Here is a 13,878-nt window from a genome sequence, read left to right as displayed (position 1 = left end):
GTATGCTTCTCTCGATACCGCCTCTCTACATTCCGTTTTACATGGCGCATGGGCGAAGTATGTTTCGCTTCATAGCGCTTCTCTACATTCCGTTACATGGCGCCTGAAGTGAAGTAAGCTTCGCTTGTCACCGCTTTTCTTCATTTTGTTTTACATGGCGCCTGAGGGAAGGAAGCTTCGCTCCATACGTTATCTCTACATTCCGTATATAGTGTTTATTGTTTTACATAGAAAAACGTAGAGAAGAGATGAATGCTTCATTTCCGGTTGATAAGAATTAATCAATAAGTTTTCATTACTTTGGTCAATATTTTACATCATCCCATGCATACATTCTAGCTTGTTCATGGTTTCAAATCAAGTTTACATACAAATATATTTCAGTTTTCACATGAAATTGGAAGTTGAGAGTTGAGATGACAAAAGAACAGTGAACGGAATATCGGCGTCCATGTTGAAACTTTCGTCCCATTACTGAGGAGTTGAAAATTGAGCAGTTGTTGTTGTTGGCATTGCATTTGATGGCTGGAACGGTATAAAAATTTAAGAGTTGTTAGTAAATGAAGAGTAATAACACAATTATTATTCAAGTAGTTAAGCGAGCAATGACATACCAGATTTATTGGTCATTCGCTTGTTTTTCTTGTTAATTTTCTTTTTCTTGAATTATTCTCTAATCCACCTTTCCTTCTATTACCAGACTTTGTTTTCTTCTTAGATTTCATTCCTTTTGCTCGAAAAGAAGCACCCTCACCAGAACCTGATACAACTAGTGGTGTTTGCGTATTTATATCCTCTTGTAATTTTGTTAGGATCGGGGACGCCCTTGGAGGACCGGGGTGTTTCCGGTTTCGGGAAGGGTGGCCGCTTACAACACACACAACACTTTGGTGATAGTCCGGTTAGAGACTATAACCGTTCTCAGCACTACACAAACTGTCACAGACTCTTGAACCGAGTTCAAGGGCGGAAATGTCTGTTTCAGGTTGAAGCAACTTATGCGACTTTAGATGATGTTTTAGGAGGAATCGGTTTTATGGAAGTGAGTGACCGGTTTTAGGAGTATGATTGGTTTGACGTTAGATAATGAAAGCAACGAAAGAACACGAGACAAAAGATTTGTTTATGGATGTTCAGAGCAAACCCTCCTACGTCACCCCTTCTTCTCAGGTTATGAGAAGGATCTCCACTAACTTTTATAGTTAACAACAGTACATCCGGTCGAGCCCAACTTCGCTACTCGCCGGTTACACCAAACTCACACTTTGATGTAATACAACAACTCAACACAAACACACACAGAAAGCTTCCGGTTTTAGACACACCGGTTTTGGAATAAAACAGTTTATCTCTCTAGAATTTAATGCTTTTTGTAATTCGTAATCTACAACTTTCAGAACTGATGATGCTCACAACTGCATTAAATGAAGACGTTTGATCTTCCTTTTATAGCTGAAAGTAGCCAACGGTTACTTTCTTCTCTCTCCTTTGGATTGGTTGATCATTATCACGCCTGATGCAGAAAGGTTGCTTGCACGCTTCATTTTCCTCAACACCTGGCATTCATGTAGGCAGCTCTGAGCAGAAGATGACGTAGCCGGTTTTCAGATTTGGACACGTGTTGGGCATGCACCTCCGGTTGTCAATTTCAGATCAATAAAGCATCATTGCTTTCCTCGCATGCTTCCGATCGGATCTGATCTTCTTTTATTCTTTCAAGACACGTTTCTTTCGTCATGGTGCGTCACTCTTGAAGTTTGAATTTTCCGGTTTTTGTGTCTTGTGTTGTATTATCCGGTTGGTATGTAAGTTTATGTCTTGGCTAACCGGTCGCTTGTGAAAGTGAAAACCGGTTCCTCTGATCTTTAACTTGATCACTTGAAACTGGTTTCTTTGAAGTATAGTAGCAACCGATTTTGATACGCCAACCGATTCATACGGTTTTGATCTGTACCTGCACATGAAGGTTGACAACTGTTTAGTTCGTCTGGCCGGTTCCAAAAAATTAACTTATTTAATTTTTCTATCAATTTTTCCCTTTTTGATTATTTAGAATAAATATTCAAAAATTGTAATGTGTGGCCGGTTTAAAATTAATCTACTTAATTTTTCTATCAATTTCTCCCCTTTTGATTATTTAGAATAAATATTCAAAACTTGTACTGAGTGGCCGGTTTTCCAAAAATTAACTTACTTAATTTTTCTATCAATTTCTCCCTTTTTGATTATTTAGAATAAATATTCAAAAATTGTAATGTGTGGCCGATTTGAAAAACATGTGTTCGATTGTTTTTGAAGAAGATGTTTCAAAAGCATGAGTTTGATTGTTTTGAAGAAAATGTTTCAGAAGCATGAATTTGATTTTCTAGCAAATATGTGAGAGCCTATCAGAAAAAGCAAAGTAACCAAGTTCTGAAACATAGTAAGGCATAATTGTTTGAAGTAAATAAAGGAAGAGATTTAGGGCTTGGATGGTCCCCCCTTGTGAAGCTCCTTCTCCAACTGTCTTATCTCTTCTTCTTTTCTTGCTTTCCACTCTCTATCACGTCTTTCGGCATCAATCAGCACTCCGGCCCATACACTTGAGTGACCGGTGCCTTTATTCTTGAACCCAAAGTTGGCACAAACTGGTTTTGGTGGCGGAGGCGGTGGAGCATTAGAAGGTCTGAAACTTAGAGTTGAGGGTGAGCCTGCGGTTGCCCTTCTCTTTCACCGGTTAAGTTCCTCAGCATCTTCTTCTTCTTCTTCTTCATCAAGCGGTTGCGCATTTATTACGATCGGTACAACTGCTCTTGTTCTGCCCGCTTCATCACGTTCTTAACTGCGCTTCGCTTCTTCTTGTTCCTTGTATCCATTGAGTGGGACGATTGAACCGGTTGGAGTTTCTGGATGTTGGCCTGTTCTTCCTCGTTGCATTGTTGGGCAAGCGCGTAGTCTTTGTCTTCAATCTCCTTCTGTAACCGTTCCCTTTCTATCTCTTCCTCTTGCAATTTCTTTGCGGTTTCAGCATCCGTTTCGATTTGCGTTTGAGTTGTGCTGACTTGAACCTTGGACATTTCCCCGATTTGAATGGCCATTGCTTGCAGCATGTCCAATAATGGAGCGGTTGCGGTTTGGACGGACTCGGCGATCAAGGCTTTTACTGTTGTCTGCATGGCGTATCCATCATTGACCTTAGAGAGTTTGACAGGTTAGCCTCAGCCGTTGCAATTCTTTCGTCGGTTGTGGCTTTAAAATTTCCAAGGCATGAGTCAACTGTTTCAGCCACCGCTTGCTTAATCTGATCAATTTCCGGAGCTTTGACCGGTTGAGAGGATTCTTGTTCCAGGTTTTCAGAGGTTCCGGATGTCTCTCCGCCTATATAGAGTGGCTTACTTTGATATAAGTCGGCATTGTTGAGTTGGCGTTGGCAACCTTTCCTCCACTACATGTCAAAACGATCAAGATTTTGTACAAGCTGTTCTCGCACCGCAATAAACCGTTCGGCCATTCTCATTTCAATCGGGTTTAGCGTCGATCCTTTAGTTTCATGAAATGCATTCTCCACTGCCTGTAACCGAGCGTTTTCAAGGATGACTGCAGTTTTGCTAAAAGCAGGTTGAATGAGGTTGGTGTTAGCTAACTGAAGTGCCCTCTCTTCTAGCTTGACGAGCCTGTCCCAATGCTTATTACCGCTCAGACCTGGAGCTATGTCGGATAATTTCGTTTCACATCTGAGCTTCACCCATAAGAGGTATGGAGCTAACGCATCGTTTGCCCCTTTGTTCATGTCTCGAATAAGTTCCTCGAAGATCTCATCTTCTTGTTCTGTGGTGAAGAGGACCTCGTCTCCGGTTATGGTTTCTTGTTGAGGACCGGTTTGCAGCGTATCTTGTCCGGTTACCGTTGTATCTTCTATGAGAATCCCTTTGCCTTTGTTTACTTGAGTGGAACCTTCAGGTGTTGTGGCTGGTTGGATTTCTGAGGCTGTCTTCCCTCCTGCGGAACCGGAAGGTTCCTGTTCTTCAAAATTTCCTTCCTGAGCCGGAGGTGTAATCTCTGTTGTATTAGTCGCTTCTTCGGCCGGTTGAACTTCTGTCTGATCAGGTATCTCAACCTGATCAACTGGCTTCCGACGACTTGAGACATCGTCCTCTTCGGTTTCCTTTGTGATCTCTTGGACCACATTATTAATTGCTTCTGAGGTATTCAAGCCCACATTGGCTAATACCTCTTCAACTCGTTTACTTGGTGACTTGGAGTTTTCAGAGTGAATGCTTACCTCTGCTTCCTCCTTGGACTGGTTTTCTTGGCTCCCCGAAGATTCGGTTTGCCTTGGAGAATTGGATGGAACGGGAACGGGAATAACAGTGTTGATGGGAGTGGGTTGAAAGACGTCTGCGGTTCTTTCCGGTGGATTGTCCGAGGAAAGTGTTTTCTCGGAGTCCGCCGGTTTCTTTGAACTTTTCTTCGCAGCTACCTTCTTCCTCCTCTTTGGTTCTGGTGGGACTTCGGCTTCAACTTCCTTTCTTGCCGGTTTCTTCTTCTTGGTTTCTTCCTCACCCGGAGCCGAGGAACTGGCTCCCTTGGACGACTTCGTTCTTGAGGACTTGGGTTTGATCGTCTTCTCCGGTTTTTCGATCATGGACTCGGAGTCAAGAATGGTGGAGATCGGAAGCGGTTTGCCTTCACCTAGTTCCACATTGAGGAGCTCAAGAATTTTAACGATTTGCATAGCAAAGGTCTGCACCCGCCCATCTTTCTTTATCACCATCTGACAGAACTCTTCATAAATAACGTATCCCCAGTCCACCTTGTCACAGCGGACAATAGCCAACAGCATTCTGAGTTTCAGTTTCGTTAGGTTGTCGAAATTACCTCCCCTTCCCTGGATTGACCGGGCGATGACAGTCAACAGCCATCTGTATTCTGGTTTGAGCTTATTCCTCCGGCTGTTGTGGATCACCAGATCCTGACCTGAGAAAGATACCACCAACCGGGCAGCATTTGATTCTGCATCGGTTAAGTCAATCTTTAGGTCCGAACCTGTGTTGGGCAGACCGAGAGCTTCAACAAAAAGTTCTTCGGTGATGAGAATGGCCTTCCCGTTGACAGTCGCCGAGACCTTCCTCTTCGACAGTGTCGCCGTCGCCAAGAACTCCGTCACCGCCGCAGGATAGATGATGAACGGGCCAGACAGAAACTTTTCCAGCCCAGAATCCCTCAGAAGTTGAAGAACAGCCTTGTTCTTGTCTTCGGCATGTTCATCAATATCTGTGAAATCCACTTGTAACATCCATTGGAATGGAGCTTTGGTTAGATCCATGATGATTTTGTGAAGAAGATATGAAGATCGATGAAGATTGGAGAGATGAAAGCTTTGAAGATTTGAAGATTTGAAGATTTGTAGAGAGAGAAAGCACAAGTGTTGAATAAGATGATATGAACTTATATACATGGCGGTTCTGAGCGGTTTGAAGATGAACCGTCAATTGATGTTTTTGGCGCCAACTTTCCCTCCAAAAGTTACTGCCGTAACTTTCGGCGGTAAAAGCGGAAATTCAATGGGCGGTAAACTTTGGGGGGTAAAACCGTGGGCGGTTAATATTTTTCATATTTTCACTTTTGCTCAAAGTTCCGGTTTCACTTGAAATCTTGTTAACCGGAAGTTTTTAAGTTAATTTTATAATTTTGGAAAACCGGAAAGAAGGATATGAATAAAAACCGGAGACTTTGAAGATGAAGATATTTCATAAATAAAGTGGTGAACATTAAGCGGTTCTGGTCGTACAGCAAAATGACCAGAAACCGAAAAGGAAAGAGAAAAGAAAGGAAATTAGTCTTCTGTGAACCATCCTCCTTTCATACCACTTTTCAATGGTGTTTTGAGGAAACCGTTCCTCAATTCTTGATAACCACCTATGAATCATGAGTATGGTGATGGTGTTGGATGGTCCAACCGGAACACCGGTTCCAAGGTTGCGACGCTTGGACATTAGAAACCGGGTGATTTGAGGAGCGTAACTGATCCTTCCTCTTGCAGCGGTCATGAGCTGCTTCAGTTTGTTGAAGAGGTAGGTGGCCCAGTTGATGGAGGAGTTGCGAATGATGGCTATCATAATGTCGAATGTCTCCCGGCTGTAGTTCTGGTTCGGCATCCAGCCTATGATAGACCTTTGGACCAAATCATGAAAGAGTTGGTAGTGAGGAGTGAGATTTTCTTTCTTCCCAAAGTCCTTGATAGGAGTGTAGGAAGAAGAAAAGATCTTGAAAAAGTCTTCCTTAGCCGGTAGGTACGGCGTCGGGAAATCAGAAAAACCTTCGGTCGGAAGGTGAAAGAAGGTGGCGAATTCCTCCTCGGTAAACTGGAAGAATTGGCCGTCGACGATGGTGCGGATGCTGCCATCGTCTAAAATATGACCATTGTTGAAGAATTCACACACCTCCTCTACGAGGATGGTGTCTGAACCCTTAAGGAAGCCTTGCAGCCCAGAATCTATGATATGCTGAAAGATGCAATCATAGTATGCGCTATCTTTGATATCTTCAAAGTCGATGATAAGAGTATTTCTTAGCTCGGCAGACATGATGATGAAGAAGGAGTGAGGAAGGATTTTTCTTAACTTTCAAATTTTAGAGAGAAGGAATGCTTGGAGGCGTGTTTTGAAAATGGATAACATCATCCCCTTTTATAGCTTGGAATGGTTGAGAGCATTTAATGAGAGGATTTGAAAAATCTAGCCGTTTATGTCTAGTCATTAATGTCTTTGTGATTTTCCAAGAGAATAAAGGCATGTCTTGTCTAGTCAAGTCAGACATGCTTTTTGATAATGAGAATTTGTGTTTCCAAGAGTGACATGATTTTATTTTGATATGGCACGTTGAATATTTTAGATTTTGATTTGAAAAAGGAAGGAAATCTGATTCATTAATTGAGGTACAAAACCGGTAGTACATCAAAATTACCGGTTTTGTGAAAAGGAGATAAAAGGAAAGAGGAAGGAACATGTTAGACATTTGATGACTCAGCCGCTTGAGCGTTTGATGCCTCAACCGCTTGATTTCTTCTGGCTTTGACAGCTTCCCATCGGTCGATCATCTCTTGTACTCTTTCCTTGGTGAGCACATGCCTTGGATGAAGAGTGACGAAGGGTCCGGAGTGGATGTCCAGACTTGCACAGAAACCGCTCAGTTGAGGAGCGTAGCCGGTTTTGTTGGATAGGAGCATCTTCTTCAGGTTACTGAAGATGATCCAGGACCAGTTAACCGGTGTCCCAACCGTTACAGCGATCATCATCTCGAAGACCCTTTGGGTGTAATAGTAACTTTTCTCTCTACACAAGACAGATTTTCCCAGAATCTCGCAGAGAAGCTGGTACTTATGAGAAAGTTGACTTTTGGCACCCCAGGGTTTAACCGGGATATCTGATCCTGAGAACCGGCGACACATCTCTTCCATTGTCACCGGGGAGTATGTTAGGTCGGTTACCCCTTCATTGGGCAAACCGCAGTATACAGTGAAATCCGTCTCGCTGAATAGAAATTTTTGACCGTAAACTTATGCAACGATGATATCTCGGTGCACTTCCTTTCCGGTTTGGAAGAGTTCTTCGACTACGAGGTAGTCAAGGATGAATTTGTTCTCAAGGAAACTTCTTAGCCCGCTTCTTTCTACGGCTAAGAACATTTCTTTGACTTCATGATCTTCATATTGGTAGATTGAATCAAAATCTGCCAATAGGATTTTCTTTGCTAAGGAGTTGGTGTTCATGTTTTTGAGAGAGAATTTATCTCAAGAATGAAACTTGTGAATAGTGATCTTGTGAAGTTTTGTGAAGGATCATAGTTGGTTTATATAGCCCGGGATTCGGCTGGTTTTAAATGAGTTTAAGCATGCTTGATGATGTCATCAGCTACTTAATAGACTATAACTTGTTGAAGTAACTAATGGTTATTTCCAAGGTAAAATCTAATTATTACTAAGATAGCAATGATGAAAAATATCTATTGACAAGATGTGAGTCTCCCTCTCTTGATGATGGACACATGTCGTCATCTTGATTGTGGTAGACTTGTTTTTATTAATTACAGGCTTCATTTTTCAAAATATGCATGAAAACTCAGTCAGTCATCCCAGGTTAACCGGAAAAGTTCATTCCATCAGACCAGAATGCATTTGTACTAAGCGGTTTTCCATGACCGGTTTTAGTAGGATATTTCCGTTTGTGAAGAAAAGTTGATTAATGTCAACATTTGTTCAACTTTGGATTTGTCTTATCCACTTCAGCCCGGTTATTTCAACCGTATAGTAAACATACATTTGATTCGAAATTATGAAGTGATCGGGCATAACCGGAGACTTCCTCCCGGATAGCCTATTTGATTTATTAATAGCCTATTTGAATATGGTTTGAGAAGTTTTAGCTTCTCCCTGAACACATATCCCAGTTTCTTACATGCATACATGATGATTATATCAATTGATTAAGATTAGTAAGTCCCAAGATATTTCGAAAGTGAGAGAACTTAGCTTCCTGTAGCGGTTTTGTAAATATATCCGCTACTTGTTGCTCGGTTGAGACATATTCCAGCCGGATGTGTTTCTCCTGAACATGCTCCCGGATGAAATGGTGTCGGATATCGATATGCTTTGTTCTTGAGTGCAACACCGGATTGTATGTAATCGCTATGGCGCTGGTGTTGTCACAAAAGATTGGAGACTCCTTGGCTTCTATTCCGAAATCCCTTAGTTGTTGTTGGATCCAGAGGAGTTGTGCACAGCAGCTTCCAGCCGCTATGTACTCCGCCTCTGCGGTTGATGTTGCAACGGATGTTTGTTTCTTGCTGCTCCAAGTGACTAACCGGTCACCCAGAAACTGACAGGTTCCACTTGTACTCTTTCTGTCGATTTTGCATCCTGCGTAATCGGCATCTGAATAGCTTATAAGGTTGAAACTTGAGTCTTTTGGGTACCAAAGTCCCACTTCTTGAGTTCCCTTTAGATATTTTAGAATTCTTTTGGCCGCCGTATAATGAGATTGCTTTGGATTTTCTTGGAACCTTCCGCACACTCCAACCGCAAACAGAATGTCAGGTCGGCTGGCTGTTAGATATAGCAGTGATCCGATCATTCCTCGATAGGCTGTGATGTCAACGGCTTGACCATCATCATCTTTGTCCAGCTTCACGGAAAGACTCATTGGCGTAGCCGCTTCGGCACATGTATCCATCCCAAATTTCTTCAACAGTTCGGCTGTGTACTTCGGTTGGCTTATGAAGGTTCCGGCTTCAATCTGCTTAACCTGAAGTCCTAGAAAGAAGCTCATTTCCCCCATCATACTCATTTGAAATCTATCAGTCATCATTTTCGAAAAATTTTCACATAATTTTGGATCGGTTGACCCGAATATGATATCATCAACATAAATCTGAACAAGTAAAATTTGTTCCTTTCTTTCAAATTTGAAAGGTGTTTTGTCTTCCGATCCTATTGTGAATTTGTGATCAGATAAAAATTGTGTCAGAGTATCATACCAAGCTCTTGGAGCTTGTTTCAAGCCGTAAAGGGCTTTATTCAGCCGGTAAACGTGATTTTCATGTTCTGGATTTTTAAAACCTGGAGGTTGGTTAACATACACCTCTTCATTTACTTTACCGTTTAGAAAAGCACTCTTAACATTCATTTGATAAACTTTAAAGTTTTTAAAAGCTGCGTATGCTAAAAATATTCTAATTGCCTCAAGTCTAGCTACAGGGGCAAATGATTCCTCAAAATCAACGCCTTCTTCCTGTTTATAGCCTTGAGCCACTAACCGGGCTTTGTTCCCGTAACTAAACCATCTTCATTGAGTTTATTTCTGAATACCCATCGTGTTCCTATAACCGGTTTGTTTTTCGGTCTAGGAACTAAGTACCAGACTTTATTTCTCTCAAACTCGTTTAATTCCTCTTGCATTGCCAAGATCCAATCTGGATCTGACAATGCTTCATCCACCTTTTTCGGCTCAATTTGTGATATGAAAGCAGAGTTTCCATAGTGATCCAAATTTTGTTGCCTAGTTCGGACGGGTGAGGATATGTTACCTATTACTAGTTCAAGAGGATGATTTTTGTTCCTTCTAAGGTTAATCCGAGACGTGTCTATCAAGCTTTCGGCTGGCTGATCAAGGTTAGACTGATCGGTAGGTTGAACAGAGTCAGACCGACCGATTTCTTCAGTAGAAACTGAAGCGTCAACTTTCTGCGGTAAAGCAGCTTGATCAGGCTGAATTTCAGCATCAACCGCTTGGTCCTTGACAAAGCGTCTAAAAACCGGAACCTCGTCTTCATCATCAGAATAGATATTGAAATTTTCCATTCTGTTGTGAAGGTCGAAGGGTAATGCAGTGTTTCGTTCAACCGATTCATCGAAAACAACGTGTGCGGTTTCTTCAACTGTTAAAGTCCTAGTATTGTATACTCTGTAGGCTTTACTCACAGCTGAATATCCCAACATTATTCCCTCATCGGATTTAGCATCAAAAGCGGTCAAGTATTTCTTGCCGTTATTGTGAACAAAACATTTGCTACAAAAAAATCGAAAATACCGTACACTTGGAACTTGATCAAAATAAATTTCAAAAGGAGTTTTAGGAAACCGTTTATTTACCAAAGATCGATTTTGTGTATAGCAAGCGGTGTTGATAGCTTCAGCCCAAAATTTCTGAGCGATACCCGAATCGGCTATCATTGACCTTGCGGCTTCCTTGAGAGTTCGGTTTCTTCTCTCAGCCAGGCCATTTTGTTGAGGAGTTCTGGCACTAGACAACTCGTGCCTAATACCGGAATCATCAAGAAAAGTAGTTAAGTTACTGTTTATAAACTCAGTTCCTCTATCACTTCTGATTTTGTTTACTCGAATGGATTTTTCATTTTGTATTCTCAAAATCAGTTTAATCAAGTTTGGAGTTGCTTGATTCTTAGAAGCTAGAAAAGTAACCCAGGTAAATTTGGAATAGTCATCAATAACTACTATAGTATAATGCATGCCTCCTAAACTAGTTACTTTAACCGGACCAAACAGATCCATATGCAAGAGTTCTAAGCATCGTTCAGATTGATAATTTCCTTTATTTTTGAAAGATGATTTCACTTGTTTGCCCATTTGACATGCGGCACATACTTTGTCTTTTGAAAACTTAACGTTTGGAAAACCGTGAACTAGTTCCTTGGAACAAATAAAGTTAATCGTTTTGAAATTCAAGTGATTTAACCGTTTATGCCAAAGCCAGTTTGGATCATTTCCGGCTATCATACACACAGGTTTTTCGAAATCAGTTTTCCAATTTACTTTGTAAATGTTTCCTATCCGGTTACCGGTTAGCAAAGTGTCATTATCTTGATTTTTGACTAGGCATGAGTTTTTATGAAATTCAACTTTGTATCCCACATCACACATTTGGCTTATGCTTAGCAGGTTAAAACGCAATTCTTCTACTAAGAGTACATTATTTATAGACAGATTACCATGGACAATCTTACCCTTGCCCACGGTTTTACCTTTTGAGTTATCCCCGAATGTGATGACTGCTCCGGTTTCGTACTTGATGTCGGTTAGTAGCTCCTTGTTTCCGGTCATATGCCTTGAGCATCCACTGTCCAAGTACCATTCTGAATTCTTTAGCCGGTTGCTTCTCCTGACCTGTAACAAACAATTATTTACACCTTTTTGGTACCCACATTCAGTTGGGTCCATGGTTGATTAGTCCCTTTGGGATCCAGACTTGAATGAGTCGGATCACTTTCCCGGTATCTGTTTTTATAATATTTGGCTTAACTTCTTGGCTGTTGCTCAAAAATGCCTTATGTGGTGATGGGCTTCTTTGATGTCGGGTTTTATTAGGTTTACTTGGTTTCCGGTTGACTTTCCTTCTCTCAGGATGAAGCCATTTTTCAGATTCGTTAGGACTTACATACTTAAGCGTTTCTTCCGGTTTTAGGTCATTTTCGGTTTGTGAACTCTTGACAAATTTTATAAATGGAAGATTATTTTTCGTAAGTTTCATCCCGTTAGGTTGTTTTGTTTCATTTTGTTTATTTGGTTCATAACCGATACCATGCCTACACTTCGGATGTCTTTTATAGTTACACATTTGTTTTACCGCTTGACGTGATCTCTCCCACGCAGCCGTGACGTACATTGCTCGTTCATCGGTTTTGGTTACCGGTTGAACTGTCTTCTCATTATCTGAGAATAGTTCATCCGGTTCATACATTTCGATTTCACATGTTTTATCATGTACATTATTTATTTGTTCGGTTTTAGGTTCTATTGGAGTTGGTATGTAAGCAGATATGTTTCTGAACTCAGCAACCATTTGGTTGAGTGCAGAAACTAGATCTTCTTTGGTAAACTCATCAGAAGAGAAATCGAATACCTCTTCGTCATTTGCCATGAAGCAGGTTACTTTCTCTTCACCATCTTCATTATCGGAGTATGCCCACTCGCTTCCACCATCAGATGCAATGAGCGCCTTTTGAATTTCCTTTCCCTCGTCAGCATGTTGGTCATCGTTTCTCCGGTAGTCGTTTCGTTGGTTGTTGTTGTTTCCCCGATAGTTGTTCCCTTGGTAGTTGTTTCCCTGATACCGGTTGCCTTGATAGTTATTCCCTTGATAATTGTTTCCTTGATAGTTTCCTTCCGATTTTCTATCGTCTCTTCTTGGTTTTCTACACTCTGACCTGAAATGTCCAAAACTATCACAGTTATAACATCTCTTGTTTGATTTATCTACATAGTTATAATTAAAATCATTATTAGATGGTGGCTGGCTCTTCTTCATGAATTTCCCGAATTTCTGAACTAGCATCGCCATCACATCTTCGGTAATTTGATCGGTGTTTTTGACTGGAGCCGGTGCGGTTGATACTTGAGCCGTTGGTTCCACCGATGTAACCAGAGCTCTGGTTGCGGTTGCGGTTGATGTGGATGCTTCATCTTCGATCCGAGACTTGATCTCGAATTTGTAGGCTTTCAAGTCCTCGAACACATCATGCAATTTCATCTGCCCAAGGGTGCTTGACTCCCTCATCACCATGGTCTTGATATCCCACGTGCTTGGCAAAGATCTTAGGGCTTTGATGATCACTTCTCGGTTGTCATACTTCTTTCCGAGTGTTTGAAGCTCGTTGACTACACTGGTGAACCGGTTGCTGAATTCCTTCATATTTTCTCCCGGTTTCATCCGTATATTTTCATATTTTTGTGTAGCCACCAAGATTTTGTTCTCCTTGGTTCTTTCATTTCCCTCGTGGATCTGAATGATCGTTTCCCAAGCTTCTTTTGCATTTTCACACTCTGATATTTTGTTCAAAGTGTTATTATCTATAGCCTTATAGATGTGCCTCATGCAATGGTTGTCCAGGTTACTCCGTCTTCGATCTTCACTCGTCCATAGGTTTTCCTCCTTGTTGATCTTGATCGGTCCCTCTTTCAGGACTCGGCTCATCTCATCATCTAACGTAATCAGATGTAGATACATCTGTTTCTTCCAACTGCTAAATGCTTCGCTGTTTAGCATTGGCGGCTTATCGCTGTGGGTCATGCTTCCCATCTTCTTTGGTTGCTTGAGTGCTAAGAACCTCGCTCTGATACCACTTGTTAGGATCGGGGACGCCCTTGGAGGACCGGGGTGTTTCCGGTTTCGGGAAGGGTGGCCGCTTACAACACACACAACACTTTGGTGATAGTCCGGTTAGAGACTATAACTGTTCTCAGCACTGCACAAACTGTCACAGACTCTTAAACCGAGTTCAAGGGCGGAAATGTCTGTTTCAGGTTGAAGCAACTTATGCGACTTTAGATGATGTTTTAGGAGGAATCGGTTTTATGGAAGTGAGTGACCAGTTTTAGGAGTATGA

The sequence above is a fragment of the Impatiens glandulifera genome, chromosome 7, assembly GCF_907164915.1.
Source record: "Impatiens glandulifera chromosome 7, dImpGla2.1, whole genome shotgun sequence".
NCBI classification, from domain to species: Eukaryota; Viridiplantae; Streptophyta; class Magnoliopsida; order Ericales; family Balsaminaceae; genus Impatiens; species Impatiens glandulifera.
The sequence above is the reverse complement of the archived record's forward strand: the minus strand, read 5'-3'. Positions refer to the sequence as shown.